Source organism: Asparagus officinalis, chromosome 8, assembly GCF_001876935.1.
Source record: "Asparagus officinalis chromosome 8, Aspof.V1, whole genome shotgun sequence".
Classification (NCBI taxonomy): domain Eukaryota; kingdom Viridiplantae; phylum Streptophyta; class Magnoliopsida; order Asparagales; family Asparagaceae; genus Asparagus; species Asparagus officinalis.
In genome coordinates this window covers 73578833-73596866 of record NC_033801.1, presented here as the reverse complement: position 1 = coordinate 73596866, position 18034 = coordinate 73578833, and the positions used below count along the sequence as shown (strand labels likewise).

The 18034-nt window shown below is 37.9% G+C and overlaps 1 long non-coding RNA gene across 1 annotated transcript; it reads right to left on the bottom strand.

Annotated features, from left to right (window-relative positions):
• On the bottom strand, positions 10327-11263 carry LOC109820380. The gene is made up of 2 exons (XR_002241830.1): positions 10918-11263; positions 10327-10770 (listed from the first exon to the last, which is right to left on the bottom strand). It is a non-coding gene; the product is annotated as an uncharacterized LOC109820380 (long non-coding RNA).

Genomic DNA, 18034 nt, shown 5'->3' with positions numbered 1-18034 from the left:
CTCACAAACATTGTTGCCCGATTTTTTTGAGCAATATGATAAAGCAATATTGTCGCGTCATTCTCAAGAATTAAGTAAAGATTTTGCTACTTTGAATACAAAGCATGTGATGCATCTAAACCATTCGATTGAGATTCAAGCTGGAGAGTCATATACAAGAACTATACCTGAGAGGTTTCAAGATGAGCTTAAAGGTTCTGTATCTTTGTTTCATGATGAGATGGGAAAATAAGAATCAATTTCTAAATACATAGTTGGCTCGCTCTCTACTGAAAGAAGTGTATCGGAGCATGTAGTTTATAATCAAAATGAACAGGGAATAACATGTACATGTGCTATGTTTGAGACTGGTGGAATATTATGTAAGCATGACATTCATATTATGATATTGAATCAGTTAGTAAGAATTCCTCAAGAATACATTATGCATAGATGGACAATGAATGCAGGGCACCATAATATTGGAGTCTCTAATGTGTTGTTGGGAAAAAAAATTTTAATAGTAATAGAGAACAATGGAGTACTTTGCGTTCTTGGGCTTTGAGAGCATAATTTAATAACATGATAGAGTGGGCACCTGAATCATCTATGGTCTTTGATGAAATAGATACCTTTTTCTAACTTGAAGGGAAAACATGAAATAGATATTAATGCTTAGCAAATCAAGGGGACTAAAGCTACAAGTTAGGTTGAATCTAGTACTCCTCATTCTCATACTATTGAGAAACTCCCTCAAATCATAGTTCGTGACCCTCTCGAGTCTACAAAACATAAGGGACGGCCGAGAGCAATTAGCAGATTGAAATCATGACTTGAACAAGCACAGGAATAAAAGGAGATAAAAAAGAGGACATGCAGCAAATGTGGTCAAAAGGGACATTATAAAAGTAGTTTCATTAATTCTCTTGTTGCTAACCTGTCAAATAACTAGGTATTTTAATGTTTAATTGTTCACAAAGATACTTACATTAGTTGACTGATACATCTTATTTACAACTAGTTCCATTTATTCATCTAATTCTTGTTTATTTATACAAGTAGAATTTAAAGTTCAACATCCGACCCCGAAAAACAACTAGGTATTTTGATATTTAATTTTCTACAAAGTTAATTGCATATTTAATTAATCGATACAGCCTATTTCAGTTTACAAATCATTTCATGTATTCATTGATTCGTGTATTTATGCAGACATATGCTAGTCCTCTTCTTCTAAATTTTTTTGATAATTGTGAAAACTTCAAATGAGAAGATGTGGCTCCTGTTCAACTAGTTTATTTCCAGCCATTCCTATTTGGTTTCAACTAGTTGCTCTTGTTTGTGCACCAGCCTTTTAACGTCATAGACTTGTTCTCTATTTTTATTGTGTTGGATCGGAATTATTCGATGACTAGTGCTTGTTTTATATATTTTTTTATGTTGGATGATTAATGGATATAACTTAGCCAATTGTTGCTTTGGACGCTTATGAATAATCTTCAAGATCATATTGTTGGGATTCCTTTTCATAAGCAACGTCTTTTCTCTCTAATTAAGGAAATTAAGTCTACTTGAGTATTGCAATTTCTTTTAAATAATTGATGGTGCAAAATTTAAGTCAACTAAATACTTTTTGAGTTGTTGTGGAACTTACTGATGTATCCGAGGGCTAGTAATATTGCGTCGCATTAATTTCGAGGGAAGGTGCCTGACTCGCTCTGCTTTATAATTCACTGATTAGTCGACGCATTTATTATATACATAAGTGTCTGATGCAGCGCCAAAGAACTATGCATGTTTACTGCTTGTAGAAGTACGAAGCTAACAAAAAACAAATACGGACCGGTATGAATCGATTATCCTCTGTTCACAAATAGAGAAACAATTGCAAATATTGTGTTGCATAAATTTCGAGGGAAAGTGCCTGAATTCGATCGTTTATATCACATACTGATTATTCGAACATATCGCTTCCTTAACTCTGATACCTTGCTGAGTTACAAGAATCTTTTCAGGTTCAGTGACAGCTCTCTTCACTGAAATCAGTAAATCCTGATGCCGAAGACTTTCAAATATCCAGAGGCTTCTAGCATAGTGGCAGGGGCATAAACTTTTCTTTCATTTTCAAACATTCTATAGGTCTAGGGATTTATTATCTTAGACATGATTCTCGTGCTGTTTACAATTCAGAAATTATTTATATGAGGAGAAGAGCAGAAAATGGCACGTATAAATCCATGCTTTACTTTGCAATTTACCACCAATTCTTCGGCATCAGGAGCAATCAGAAGGACAATAAAAAATTATTCACCATGGAGGAATGAAATGCAAGCTGAAGAGAAAACATCAACATTCAGTTTGGTTCTGTCCGGTCGACCGTGACCAAGGGTGCGGTCGACCGGAAACGTGCACGAGTACATGGTAATTTCTGGATCTCTATCTGATCAACCGCGGTGTCAAGTGAGGTCGACCGCGGACCCTGTAATTGGTTTCCTGAGTTTTGGACATTCTGTCTGGTCAACCGCGGCGTCAAGTGCGGTCGACCGCCTGTCAGGTTTGGGCCTGGGCGTCATTTCCTATTTTGATTTGATTTGTATTTTTTAAATATATTGAAACAGGATTTTAGGGTTTAAAATATCAGAGAATAGAGAGTATTATGAGCACGTTGAGAGAGAGAACTTATGAGCGAGTTGAGAAATCATTGGTTAGGGTTTGTTCGAGTGTTTGAGTGATTTTAACCCTTTTGTATTCTCCTCTATATAGTGAAATCTCCCTATCCTCTCCCCGTGGAGGTAAGCAAATTGCTGAACCACGTATATCTCTGTGTTTAAGATTGGTTTGTCGTATTTGTTTGGATTGTGTAATGATCATGAACTTTCGATACTAGTTAAAATAATTTTTTAATATTTTAAAATATTCAATTATTATTTTTAAAAGAGTATCTATATTTTTCTCGATTTTCTAGAATTTTTTTCGATTTAAAAGTCCAAATTTTATATTTATTTAAATGATTTTAATATTTATAAATTAAATTAGTGCAGTAAAAATTTCTGGAATCAATCCGTTGTCTTATCAATACTATTATGTATCATTTTAAATAATATGTTGTATTATTATTACTATTACGTATTATTTCGTATAATATAGTGTATTATTATTAATATTACGTATTATTTTTATAATTTATTGTATTAATACTACTATTGTGTATTATCTGTTGTATTAGTATAACTAATACGTTTTATTTTGTAGATAATTTTTCCATAATTATTTAATTTTATACATAATTAATTATATTTTTATTAATTATTTTAACTCTAACCCTAAGTATATATATATAACCTCTCTTCTTTCTCTCTCTCTCTCTCTCTCTCTCTCTCTCTCTCTCTCTCGTTTTCTTCTCATCACAGCAGTAGGTACTTAGGCCGATCCCAATTCAAAGCCATCAAGTGGTATCAGAGCACAGTGTATGCCTAAGTTTCAACCGAGATCTGAAGATATGACGAGTGCGGAGAAGATGACGACCAAGGTGGGTTCGCTCACTCTTCAATACCCGACGCTATCGAGAGATAACTACGCTTCGTGGGCAATCAATATGAAAGTCTACATGAAGGCTCAAGACGTGTGGGATGCCATTGAGCCCGCGGCAGGCGCGTCCGTGGAACACAGGAAGGATCAGATGGCGTTGGCGGCCATCTACCAGGGGATTCCTGAAGAGACTTTGATGGTGATCGCAGAGAAGCAAACGGCAAAAGAGGCATGGGAGACGTTGAAAACAATGCATCTAGGAGCGGATCGTGTGAGGAACGCGCGTAAGTAGTGGCGCTACCACCTCGTCCACAGGCCCCTTGACCTCGCAGGCAAGATCCCTCTTACTCATTGACTTGTTATTTTAATATTCATATTTGTTATTATTGATTAAATAGATTAGTTATGATATAATTATCTGCAAGTGATTGTTTGATAAAGAATATTAAATATATCATAGTAATATGATAAATAGCATTTTCAGAATAATTATAATGAATTAAAAGAATTTAGTTCGGCAAAAGAATCATTTTTAGATAATTATAATAATTCAAAGGAATTTATTTTGGAAAATGAATTATTTTAGATTAATTGTTAAGAAAAATAATTTAAAATGAATTAATTTAGAAAAAGATTATTTTCTGAATTATGTAGACGTTGTTTATGATTTATAATTCTTAATTTTGATTATCTAATACACCATGATATTATTGCACATGATTAGTTGCATTGATTGTTCCTTGTTGTGATTGAGAATCGTTAGGAATTTATGGCTATAGTGACTTGTGTGACATGAATAAGATCTAGAGGCTTGTGTGTTGTTGACTTAGAAATACAAGAGATGTTGGGGTGGGAAAGTCTCTGTTCATGTAATCAGATAAGGCTGTTGATATATCTTCCAGGCTCGTATCAGTGGATCGGTGTCGCCACTGGGGTTGGTTTGTTTGGGTCAAAGTGGATCGGTGTCGCTACTTTGGTCCGTGAATTTGATATTCACCCGAGTCGGCTTGAGTTCAGACCAGGCCGGAGTCAGATTACGTGTAGTCCTACTGGATGCACGTAGGGGATTTGTGAACAGTCAGTTATCCGATATTATGAATGTTGACTCTATGTGAGATGTGAACCAATGACCTGTTATAGGATGGCTAGTTACATGATCTTATTTCTTGGCTAAGTATGAATTCTTATGAGATGTAGGCCAGTTGTATTTCTTTTTATATATAGATCAGGGTTAATATTTAATTATCTACAATTTGAGACATATGATATATACATGAGGGTTTCCTTGTTTGGATTATTTCGCTCGACATGCTACGTCTTTTATTGTAGATATTTAAGTATTAATTCTATCTAGTTGTATGACCTTGTTACTTGGATGATTATTCTGATCGTTAGTTGCATGATCGACTTGTTACTTGGTTGATTTTCTTGGATTCTTTTGATTATTGTATTCTAGTGATAGATTGTATTTAGATTATTAGTATTCCAGTAGCATGCTTCTATTATTATTATTACTGTTTTTGCATTAGTCGTTCGACCATTTCTATTTCTCTCTGTGGGATCTTGTCGTGTGCCATGCACGCTGACGTACACCTATTTTCTCTGGTGCACGTCAGATTTAGGAGGTAGATAGCCATAGTTCAGAATCGTACAGGAGCCAAAGGATTCTCAGCAGGAGTGCCTTGTAGACGGAGCAGAAGAACAAGTTGAAGTTTAGCTATTTCCTTAGTTATTTGATGGTCCTTAGTTTATCTTTTGCAGTATTTTCTTCTTATTTCCGTTAGACGGTGTATTTTTATATTTCTCCAGTATTCAGTTGTTCTATTTTGTAATAAGGGCATGTTTGACCCAAACTCTGTATCTCGAATGATATTCTATTTGAGATATGTCTCTTTTCCATTCTAAGTTATTTAATATATTCTCACTATCTGTGATCGGGACCTGTGATTTCGCATTGTATATTGCTTGGTGCTTAGCATATTAGGTTGAGAAAAAATATTTATTTTTATTTATTTTCCTCAATCTAATACGTCGCAGGCTTGTTCACGTTCTGATTCCCGATATTTTAAGAAGCGGGGCGTGACAGATTATGCTCGTGTTTGGTTTGTTAATCTTCTCTCGTGGTTAAATATTAGCATGGTTTTCAGAACACCAATATTAGTGCGGTTAAATATGATGGCAAGATCAATTTTAATTTGTGGATGAGCGACGTACATGATGCTCTCAATGCTCAGAATTTGGAGGAGACCATCATGGTCCATGAGAGGTCACCAAAATATGTAGAGGCGGTATGGGAAAAGATAAATAGGAACGCTTGTGGGGCGATCAGGTCCTGTTTAGAATAGGAGCTAAAGTATGATGTGATTGGGGTGACGTCTGCAATGAAGATGTGAGAGATTCTTAACAATAAGTACCTTATGAAGAGTGTTGAGAACCGTTTGCACTTGTTGCGAAGATTGTTTAGATTTCAGATATCCATGGGGCACCTCGCTTGTAGTTCATGTGAACAACTATACGAAGTTGTTGTCGGACTTGGCGAACGTGGATGAGAAGATCACGGATGAGTACAAGGCTATTATTCTTTTGGGCTCCTTACCGGATGAGGAGTATGATACCTTCATGCTTACCTTATTGAACAAGAGATCTTCTATCACATATAGTGAAGTTACTAATATTTTGACGAAGTATGATTTGAGGAGGAAGGACAAAGAGACTTTCCGCGCTAGTACTTCAGGAGAGGCCTTGTCGATGAGAGGTAGAAGCCCATATCCGAAAGGTGGTAATAGGAGCAGGTCGAAGTCTATAGGCCATCACTAGTTAGCTAAGAATCAGTGTGTGTTCTGCAAGGAACAGGGACATTGGAAGAGAGACTGCCCGAAGCTTAAGGAGAAGGAGAATAGCAAGAAGAATGGCCCGAAGGCCAATGAGGTGAATATTGTGAAAGGTGATGATTCTGATGATTCGAGCTTTTCTCTATTGATTACTTCAGAGGTGAACCATGTGGATGTATCAGATTGGATACTTAATTCTGCCGCTACTTATCATGTGACTCCTAGGCGAGATTGGTTTGTATCATTTGACAGACTTGATGGGGGTGTTGTTATCATAGGAAATGATTAATCCTGTAGTATTTGTAGAATAGGTATCATGAGAATTCAGATGGACGATAGAGTAGTCTGTGAATTGAAAGAGGTAAGATTTATTCCTCAGCTGAAAAAGAATCTTATTTCTGTTAGAGATTTGGAGGCAAATGGATTCAAGGTGACCTTTGAAGACATTGTAGCAAAGTTTACTAAGGGATATTTGGTGGTGTTGAAGGGAGTCCGTGGTCGAAACTTGTATTATCTGAAGGGGAGCACCGAGGTTAGCCAGGTAGCTTTAGCTATTTCAGATACAGACATAAGTAGACTTTGGCACTACAGGTTAGGGCACAAAGGAGAAAAATCACTCCAGGCTTAGTGCAAGCAGGGGCTATTGAAGGGAGCCAAGAGTGAAAAGATTGAGTTCTGTGAGCATTATCTTCTTAGCAATAAGACAAATGTGAAGTTCGGGATAGCCATCTATAGGACGAGGGGAATCTTAGATTACATGCACACAGATGTTTAGGGTCACACCAAGACTGCATCACTTAGTGATCGACATTGGTTCATCACGTTTGTTGATGACTATTCTAGGCGTTATTGGGTGTACACTATGAAGCATAAGAATGAAGTTTTAGAGTTATTTGTGGAGGGGAAGAGAAGATTGGAACTGCAGACTGGAAGAAAGATTAATGCTTATTGTCGCAGAGTGGTTTGGAGAAGATCTTTTAGGCTGAGACACTATCATATGTGAGCCACCTCATTAACAGGCTGCCTTCATCTGCGATTGAGGGGAAGACCCCTATGGACATGTGGACGGGAGAGCCAGCACATGACTATGACCAGCTCAAGGTATTTGGGTGCCCTGCATTTTATCATGTGAGAATAGATAAATTGGAATATCGAGCTAGGAATGTCATATTTGTAGGATTCAAGCGTGACGTCAAGAGATACAAGCTATGAGATCTAGTGGATAAAAAGATCGTGCTGAGTAGAGACGTCACTTTTGATGAGGTTTCTATCTTGAAGTTTCTCAGCTCTCACCAGGTGGAGAGCACCCCAACAGAGGAGATATCGTAGGTGGTGGAGATTGATGCAGCTTCATAGTGTCCAGGTGGTACCGTGTCCATTAGAGTGTCGATTGAGGTGACGCTAGGCGAGCACGATGATGATTTGGAGGATACGGGTACAGATGAGCAGGATCAGGGACCGACGGTTTAGGTTCAGGATTCTCTTGCAGTTTGGAGACAGAGGAGAGACATACGGATGCTAATACGGTATACAAACACAGTAGTTGTGTATGCATTTTCGGTGGAGAGTATCAATGAAATGGTACCTACTACATTCAGAGAGGCTGAGTAGAGTTCAGAGGCTGATTCATGGCAGGTAGCTATGCAGGAGGAGATAGAATCTCTTCATAAGAACGATACATGTGAGCTTGTTGAGCTTCCAAAGGGGCGGAAACCGATTGGTTTCCAGTGGGTATACATGAAGAAGGAGGGCATTATAGGCACTCCAGTGAAATCCAAAGCTAGGTTGGTTGTAAAGGTCTATGTACAGGAGGAAGGTATTGATTATAATAAGGTTTTCTCTTCTATGGTGAAGCACTCTTCGATTCGGATTTTGCTAGATTTAGTGGCACAATATGGTTTGGAGTTAGATTAGTTGAAGATAGCATTTCTTCATGGTAATCTTAATGAAAATATATATATGACTCAGCCATTGGGATTCTAAGCTGCGGGGAAGGAAAAGTTGGTTTGTAGGTTGAAGAAATTGCTATACAGTTTGAAGTAATCTCTTCGATAGTAGTATAGGCGATTTGATTGTTTCATGATCGGTCATTCGTACACTCGGAGCTAGTTTGATCCTTACGTGTATTATCACAAGTTAAAAGGAGGTGTGTACATTTATTTATTACTTTATATCGATAACATGTTGGTTGCTTTTATTTTCAAATCTGCTATAGATGAGTTGAAGGAACAACTTTCAAAGGAGTTTGAGATGAAGGATTTGGGTGAGGCAAAACGCATTTTGGGGATGGAATTGGCATAGACAAAGAGAAGGGTAGAATTTGTTTAACACATGTGGCTTATTTGAAGAAGGTTCTACAATGGTTTAATGTTAGCATGGATACGAAGCCAGTTAGTGTACCTTTGGGAGCTCATTTGAAACTTTCAGGTAACCTTTCACTTAAGACAGTTGAAAATAGAGAGTTGATGTCGAAGACTCCATATGCGAGGGCAATTGGTAGCTTGATGTACGTGATGGTATGTATGAGGTCGGATTTGTCACAGACGGTGAGCATTGTTTTGAGATACATGCACGATCCAAGAGTGAGTCATTGAGACACCGTGAGATAGATTTCGAGGTACATTCAAGGTACTCTCAATATTGGTTTATTTTTTGAGCGGGCAGTTGTGCATTAACTATGTTGATTCAGATTATGGTGGTGATTTGGATAAGTGTCGGTCTACGACGGGATATGTGTTTACTTTGACCCGTACGCCGGTGTATTAGAGATACACCTTACAGTCTATGGTGGCTTTGTCGACGATGGAGGCAGAGTATATGGCGATTACGAAGGCTGTCAATGAGGCTATTTGGCTTTAGGAACTTTTGGAGGAACTTGGTATATCATAGCGGTCCATCACTCTTTATTGTGATAGTATGAGTACAATCTATTTGGCGAAGAATCAGGTTTTTTATGCTAGGACGAAGTACATTGATGTTCATTATCACTTCGTTCGAGATGTTCTTAAAGATGGCGATATGAAAATTGTGAAGGTCCACACGAAGGATAATCCGGCGGATATGTTCACAAATGTGGTTTCGAGCAACAAGTTTGATCATTATCGAAACTTAGTGCATATTTGTGATTGTTGAGGCTGTTGACGGTCATTTGGATGAACTACGGACAGCTGGATCCCTTGGGAGAGGGGATACGTAGGCAGTCATTTTGATGTTGCCGGTTTGATGAGTTGATACCGATATTTTTTAGAATTTGTTCGCATTCTCATTTGGGTTCTCGACTTGTTGTGGATTGAGTTCGTTGTCGTAGATTTATTCCACTTTGTACCGGGTGCAACAAGTGGGATGTTTGGTTGGTATTGGTGTCGGATCGGTTTTGGGAAAACTTCACCGAGATAGAGAATTGAAGAGAAAACAGCAACATTCAGTTTGGTTCTGTCCGGTTGACCGCGACCAAGGGTGAGGTCGACCAGAAACGTGCACGAGTACATGGTAGTTTCAGGATCTTTGTCCGGTCGACCGCAACATCAAGTGCGGTCGATCGTAGACCTTATAATTGGTTTCCTGAGTTTTGGACGTTCTGTCCGATTGACCGCGGCGTCAAGTACGGTTGACCGCCTGTTAGGTTTGGGCCTGGATTGAGAGATCATTGGTTAGGGTTTGTTCGAGTGTTTGAATGATTGTAACCCTTTTGTACTCTCCTCGATATAGTGAAATCTCCCTATCCCCTCCGCGTGGACGCAGACAAATTGTCGAACCACGTATATCTCTGTGTTTAAGATTGATTTATCGTATTTGTTTGGATTGTGCTCGTGTTTAGTTTGTTAATCGTCTCCCGTGGCTTACGGACTCGTTCGGTGTGCGAGCATGCTTCCGCAAAGACGCGCAACACAAGCAACACATGTATTGGACCGCTTACTTTGTAACCAATGTTTATCTTAGCATCCAATGTAAGAGACACGGTGAAAATACATATTCGGCTGACAACAAATTACAATGCAAAACAAGATGATGCCTCTTTATTCATGCATCCAATTAATATATGAGAAAATCACGTAAGATGCATACTTGTTTTGTCCCAAGAGAACTCCATGAGGGGATAAACTTTTAAATTGGATACAAATATACAAATACTCTGTCCCTGTTTGTTTATCCCAAGAGAATAAATAAAAAAACCAATACTTCAGAAATTTTGTACAGCCAATTTCTGCTAATTAAGCAAAACTCCTAGCAGCATCTGCCTTAAAAATAATTTTACGTCCCCAATAATATAAAAACATGGATTCCTCTGTCATCTTCCTGTTGTTCTTAATCTTCTGAAAGACTCGGATCATCTAGCTGGAGAGTCGTTCAATCTTCTAAAAATTTTGCTATTTTCAATACAAATCCAAAATGACTTACTGCTAGGAGTCGGATGATGAACTTTAAATTCTTCCTGTATAAAAATAAAAAAATAAAAAATTAACAATCGAATTAAAAATTCTAATAATTCTAAACTATATCAAACTTTTAGCAAATAAAAATTAAGTTGATTCCTTTAAAAAAAATAAAAAGAAAAAATATTCAAAGATTGATAAAGTACCTGAGTATGCCGACTAGATGATCATTCCTCCTTGGCTTGAAAATTGGGCTTCCTAAAGATCGGCGAAGGGGATGCGTCCGTTATTCGCTTGAGGATGCCGACTAGATGATCCTTCCTGAAGATTGGTGAAGGGGGAAACGAAATCAGCGGCTTCTACGGAGATCGGACGCAGGAAAAAGAGAAGCGGGTTTTTGGGGAAGGGGAAAAGAAAGCAACAGAGATCGGTGAAGGGGAAAAGAAAGCAGCGACCGACGAAGGGGAAAAGAAAGCGACGGTTTTTTGGGGAAGTTAATTTGGAAGAAGAAATTTTCGAATTAAACACACTCCGACTTTTTTTAAAAAAACTGATCACCTCTCGTTTTATTTACTAAAATTGACTCACTTCGTGGCCACGAAGTAGGATGATTTTTTTAATTCGGTTCCTAAATAGTCGGGGTTGCCAACCTAGCTATTTAGAAGGTCGTGGGTAATATATAGCCTAAATTTGTCAGTGTTGTCAATCTCGACTAATTTAGCACACTGTCTAATTGGTCGGGGTTGGAAACTCTGACCAATTTTAAAGCTCTATTTTAAAATGGTCGGGGTTCCCAACCCCGACCATTTAGCAGAGACTTTTGCTTCAAAAGAGGCGAGAGTTGGCTAAGGCAAAATGGTCGGGGTTGGGAACCCTGACCATTTTGTGTACGTGCACAAAATGGTCGGGGTTCCTAACCCCGACTATTTTATAAAGCTCTTCCTTCCCACTTTCAGCTAGAAAATTAAACTCATGTTAAAACATATCAATTCACCAACTAATGTTACATATTTATCAATTCACAATGCAATCACAATCACAAATAACACACATACCAATCCATAATCGCAAACATTTATTTCACTTACTAAAAATCCATATTCAATCGCATACTAATAATCAATACTCAATCGGATACATAATATTCAAGTTCAAACGCAAACATCCTATCAAGTATATCGAAACTTAACAAATATTTACAACTCCCTTTCCTCTCCCTCTCCCTCTCCCTCTTCTTCCTCTCCCCCTTCCTCGTTCACCTTCGATGTGAGCTCAGATGAGATCCTCGTCTGGTTGTGTGTGAAGTTGGGAGCGCATGACATCATCGTCGACTTGAACCGGCTGTGAACTTCTGGCTTGAGCCTGTTGTGAGCCGCCAGCTTCATCATGTGCACGACTTGAGTCTGCCCCCGCATGTCCTCAGAACCATCGACGCCCATATTCAATTAGTCACTCCTCATGTCCATCACATCTTGCATTACGTGTCCTCTAAAGAGCGGACCAAATCTTTTTTATCATGCGAAGGAACGTGTTCCTCGGCTCTGGCTCGATAGTCATTCGCAATGCATCATACGCCATAGTAGAAAGCTTTTTGAGCTCTTGTACCTATAAGATAAAAACCAAAAGAAAATTATTATCAAGTGGATGATAATAATATAAAACTCATAAAATATTTGTATATTATGCTTATACACTTACCAACTCTCTCTCTCTCTCAACTGGCCCTCTTGGTATGTACTCCTTAGGAGCTTTGTTCTCCTAAAATATCCACTGGCGAGTAATCTCTCAATACCACCGCAAATACACACCTAGGTCAGGTGCGTCAGCCCTCTCCATCACTACTTGTTCCTCCCTCAACTCCCACCTCTTGATGTAAGCATGGCGAATTTGCATAATGTGCACCTTTTCTGGGATTTTGCTCTATTCTCTCCACAGGATTCGGAACATGTTGTTGTAACCCAAATTGTTAGAGCACACAGTCGAGTACGTGCATCTCGACAATCTCAAAACATATGATCAGGACGCGAGCACGCCATACATCTCACCTTCCCTGCAAATATCTGGTAGTGACTCCAAAACAGTTCATATGACATCCACTTACGTAAAGCAGATATCAGTAATAAATGATGTAATGATTGAATATATTTAGATATTATGATTTAATACATGTTCATCCTCCATTTGATCAAGCTCATTCCTGTAGAAGTTTTCAAGGCCCTTGGTGAGGTATGTCAAGATCTGGACACATTCCATCTATTTTATATACAATGGGTTAATATAGATTGAAATAAATGTATAAAATTACATGTAATCATATATATTACAAAATAACTTAGTAATACCTATAGCCTAACGGAATATGGCTATCGAGAGCACGGGTCTCCCTCAAATCTGGGAAACCCAAATGCAATCTCTCGTAAGACCATATATGTTGCAGAGTGACACAACTCTTGAATTCTTTGTTTTGAACAAGTGCCACTTTGGTCATCTCTCTATACAAATACGCTAACATGGCACTCCCCCATGATAATCCTCTACAACCCTCAAGATCCTCTAGGAGTGGCAACCACCTCACGTGCACCGAATCCTTCGTGGAATCCGAAAAAAGAATAGTACCGATCATATGAAGTATGTATACACAGGCATACATCTTGATGATCTCCTCGGTCGCATCGATCGATACATTCATGTAATTGTTTCTCAACCATTCAAGCTTGATCTTATCACCCTTCATGTGAGGAATTTAACCCAGCAATGTTTCACACTTTCCTACCCAGTTAAAGTCGTCGCTACCCGTGATAGTATCTCCATCCACTCTGAGTCCAAGCAAAATCCCAACATCATGCAATGTAATCATCGACTCTCCTTGGCGCAGGTGGAATGTATTTGTCTCGGACCTCCATCGTTCAATCAGTGCCATCAAGAGAGCCCAATCAAGTCTCACTCATTTAATTTGTGAGCACTCAAAGAAGCTTGCTTGATGGACATAAACTGAACATGTGGATCGGTCAACTCCCAGCTCGATTGTGCACAAGTATGATAGTAATGCTCGGGGCCTGTATATATAAACAATGCAAATGTTCAGTAACAATCAATAACTTAGAATAATTGATATGATTGAAAATTTCTTCAAATTTGGAAGGAAGTGTCAGATGTGGGATTTTTTGAGATTTGATTTTTTTTGCATCTAAGTCCTTGTGTCATTTAAAATTTGACAATCGAATAAGAACTTGACGTGGCAGCAGCACGGGAAATTCTACGAATGGCAGGCTCACTCTCTCTCTCTCTCTCTCTCTCTATATATATATATATATATATATATATATATATATATATATATATATAATATATATATATATATAGATTAATAGGTTCCTATGTCAAGAGGGGATCCCTCCTTAACATGAGGCGCACATACCCACCATCGTGAATAATAGTAGAGAGAAATTTCACAGTGGTGGAAATTGTTGCCCACATTATTGTCAGGAGGAGATTTCCCTCCTGTGACAATGATACTCATTAATATATATATATATATATATGAGAATAGGGTATGCTGGTACCAAGCAAAAATTTACGCTTCGTTAGTAATGGCACAATTCCCCCTGCCACTCATTCCAAATGGGGAACCATTCACATGGTTGGAAGTGCATGGGGAGATATGCAATCATTTGAATGAGTGGAGGGGATTATGTCAGAAAAAAAAAAAAAAAAAAAAAAAAAAAAAAAAAAAAAAAAAATTTTATAAAAAAAAAAAAAAAAAAAAAAAAAAAAAAAAAAAAAAATAAAAAAAAAAAAAAAAAAAAAAAAATTTGTAAAAAAAAAAAAAAAAAAAAAAAAAAAAAAAGAAATAAAAAAAAAAAAAAAAAAAAAAAAAAAAAAAAAAAAAAAAAAAAAAAAAAAAAAAAAAAAAAAAAAAAAAAAAAAATTTGAAAAAAAAAAAAAAAAAAAAAAAAAAAAAAAAAAAAAAGCATCACTACGCAAGCATAATTTTTTATGTTTGGTACCAAGGCATACTTATTTTTCTCATATAATATATATATATATATATATATATATTTATATATATATAATATATATATATATATATTATATGTGTTGTGTGTCTGACTCTCGTCAACTTTCTCCTACAAAGCTTGGTCCGGTCTAACTCCATGACGCAATCTTTAAGACTTCTTAAGAAAAATAAAATTAATGTTGAAACTTGTGATCATCTAAAGATAAGGCTTTCCTAAAAGTTTAATCACTTCTAAGTTTTGGATTCATATAAATAAATACGTATACACATACATTACTTTAACTAATATTAATACTGTTTTTTAATCAGACTATATTAACAATTGAAAGCGATGTACTTTAGCATTCTTTTTCTAGGACGTTGATCCACTTTGATGATATATAAGTAAGTGTTAGATTTTTTTTTTTTTTTGTCAAAACTGCTTTCCAAAATGAGTTTTCAAACTATATATATATTAACTATAAGTATTTTTCATAAATGGTTAGTAGCCTAGTGGAAAGTTTATGTTTTGGTATTTCAAAATGTTCCTTGTTCGAGACTTGCCAACGGCAAGCCGAGAAGTGTTTTATTTGAATTAATCTCTCATAAGTTCTCATGGGTCATGGGTCGTGGGCCGTGGGCTGTGGGCCAATGGGCCAGGAATCAGGGCTAATCGGGCTGAGGCGCTAAGTGGCACTTTGTTAGGCGCTTGTTGACGAGGTTCGTCTGTCATACGAGGTTCGCCTATTTGACGAGGTTCGCTCGATCGACGAGGTTCACCTGTTTGACTATGTTCGCTCGTTCGATGAGGTTCGTCTGTCATACGAGGTTCGCCTGTTTGAAGATGTTCGTTTGTCAAACGAGGTTCATCTGATTTGCTGAGACGTACCCTCGCGTTTCGTAGCAATGCGTCCATTGATTGCCTCGTATTCAGCAGTTACCGTATGTAGCAGTTACAACAGCATTAAGGATAATTTAATGCATTGATATTACAATCTTAATTGTCATTAAGAATTGTAACAGTAACATTAATTGCTAATGACTCTTGAGCTGGCCTTAGAGACCTATAAATAGTTCTCTTGGGCAGCTCTTGGTTGAAGTCGAAAACTCTCTCATGTGTGTGGAATACGAACGTTGGTATACCCACGCGAGCTTGGAATACGAACGTCAAATTGACGTTGTTGTTGTGCTGCTGCTGCAGAACTGTGCCCGCAGGAACCCTGAAACCGAAAGGTTTTGAACCGAAAGGTTCTAAGATCGAAGAGATCTTTTGCCTTGACCGAAAGGTCTTACAGATCAAGGAGATCTTGACAGTACTGGGTTGGTGCACACTAGAGTACTGTACTGCTGTTCCTGGAAGCAGTTTAGCCTTGGGATCTTGCACCGGAGTAGGCCAAATATTGCTTTAAGCATAGCGTTTCACAAACGCACAGCAGTTAATTAAAATTTTTAAAATAACAGCATATCATCCTTCACTGTTCAATTTTAGATTTAACCTCAATTTCCAACAATCTTAAAGCAATATTTCTGATCTACTAATGGATCCTGCGAGGACTCTTGGAGTGGACTATCTCAAGTTAGAAAATTTTGATGGATCTAATTTTAACGCATGGCGTCGAAAAGTGATTTTTGGGATGCAACTCCTTAAAATCTACTATGTGGTTTCTGAGGAGAAACCTGACTTTGAAGAAGACTCAGAGTCTAAAGCCTCTTGGGATAAAGATGATCATTTCTACAGGATTTATCTCCTTAACTGTCTGGCTGATCATCTGGCAGATGCTTACACCAACAAGCCATCTGCAAAGGAAATCTGGAATGCTCTGGAGGAGTAATACAAGGATGAGGAGAAGCTTACGAAGTCTCACCTCATTGAAAAATTTCCGGACTTCAAGTTTGAAGATGACACTGAGGTTTTGCCTCAAGTTAAAGAGCTCGAAAAGCTTGTTATGAAGCTGAAGGATGAAAAGATCAGTCTTTGTCAAACCTTTATTTACGGTGCAATTGTTAACAAGCTTCTTCCATCTTGGATGTCGTTCTCCACGGACATTCGAAGAAGGAAAACACGGGTGACTTTGTCTGATTTGAAGAGGTTCATTCGGATCGAGGACGAGATTCAGACTCGCACAAAGAATGAGCTCCTAGCTAAGCAGAAGGCATCTGCTAACATGGTGGCTACTAACTCTAAGAAGGGTACCAATTCTTCTAAAAAAAGTTTTTTAACAAAAAGAAGAATCATAATCCGAAGAACCTGAATGTTCAGAAGAAAGATTTCAAGAAGAACGGCAAATGCTTCAATTGTGGGAAGCAAGGACATTTTGTCGAAGACTGCAAAGCACCAAAGAAGGGAACAATACTCAATGTTAATCAACTTGACAATTGTGTGGCTATGCTCTTTCAGGTGATAACTCCAAGTAAAGTCTCTGGTTGGTGGTTAGATACAGGTGCTACCTGTCATGTCTGCTCCAACAGAGATTTGTTCGTGCTACCTGTCATGTCTGCTCCAACAGAGATTTGTTCTCTTCCTATGTTGCTGCCAAAGAGAACGTATCAATGGCTGATCGTGATTTGTTCTCTTCCTATGTTGCTGCCAAAGAGAACGTATCAATGGCTGATCGTTCTGTTGTTCCTGTTCATGGAACTGAGACTGTGGTGCTGACTCTTTCTTCAGAGAAGACTCTCACATTGAAGGATGTGAAACATGTTCCCTTAATTGCCAAAAATTTAGTCTCTGGAAGCCTGTTGTGTGACGCTGGTATGAGACTGGATTTCCAAGGAGGAAAGGCTGTGTTATTTTTTAAGAAAATATATTTTGGCAATGCATATCGTACTGATGGCATGTATAAGATCAATACTATTGTACCCAACTCAGTTGTAAATAAAGTATCCTCTTCTGCTTACTCCTCTGTATTATGGCATAATAGGCTAGGACATGTGAATTATAGAAAGTTATCTAGCATGGAGAAGTTAGGATTACTTCCAAAATATGGGGGTAACAAACCTGATAAGTGTGAAGTCTGTGCGCAAGTGAACCTGACAAGGAAGTCATTTCTAAGTGTCACAAGGAGCACCAACCTATTGGATTTGATTCACTCATATACTTGTGATTTCAAGAGCTTCGTCACTCGAAGCGGCATGAAGTACTTTATCACTTTCATTGATGACCACTCTCGCTTCTGCCACGTCTACCTGCTAAAATCTAAAGATGAAGCCTTCAACAAGTTTGTCAAGTTTTGGACTCGAGTTGAGAAGTAGCTTGGACTTTAGGTGAAAAGACTCAGGAGTGACAGAGGAGGAGAGTACTGATCTAATTGACAGACCCTAAGGTC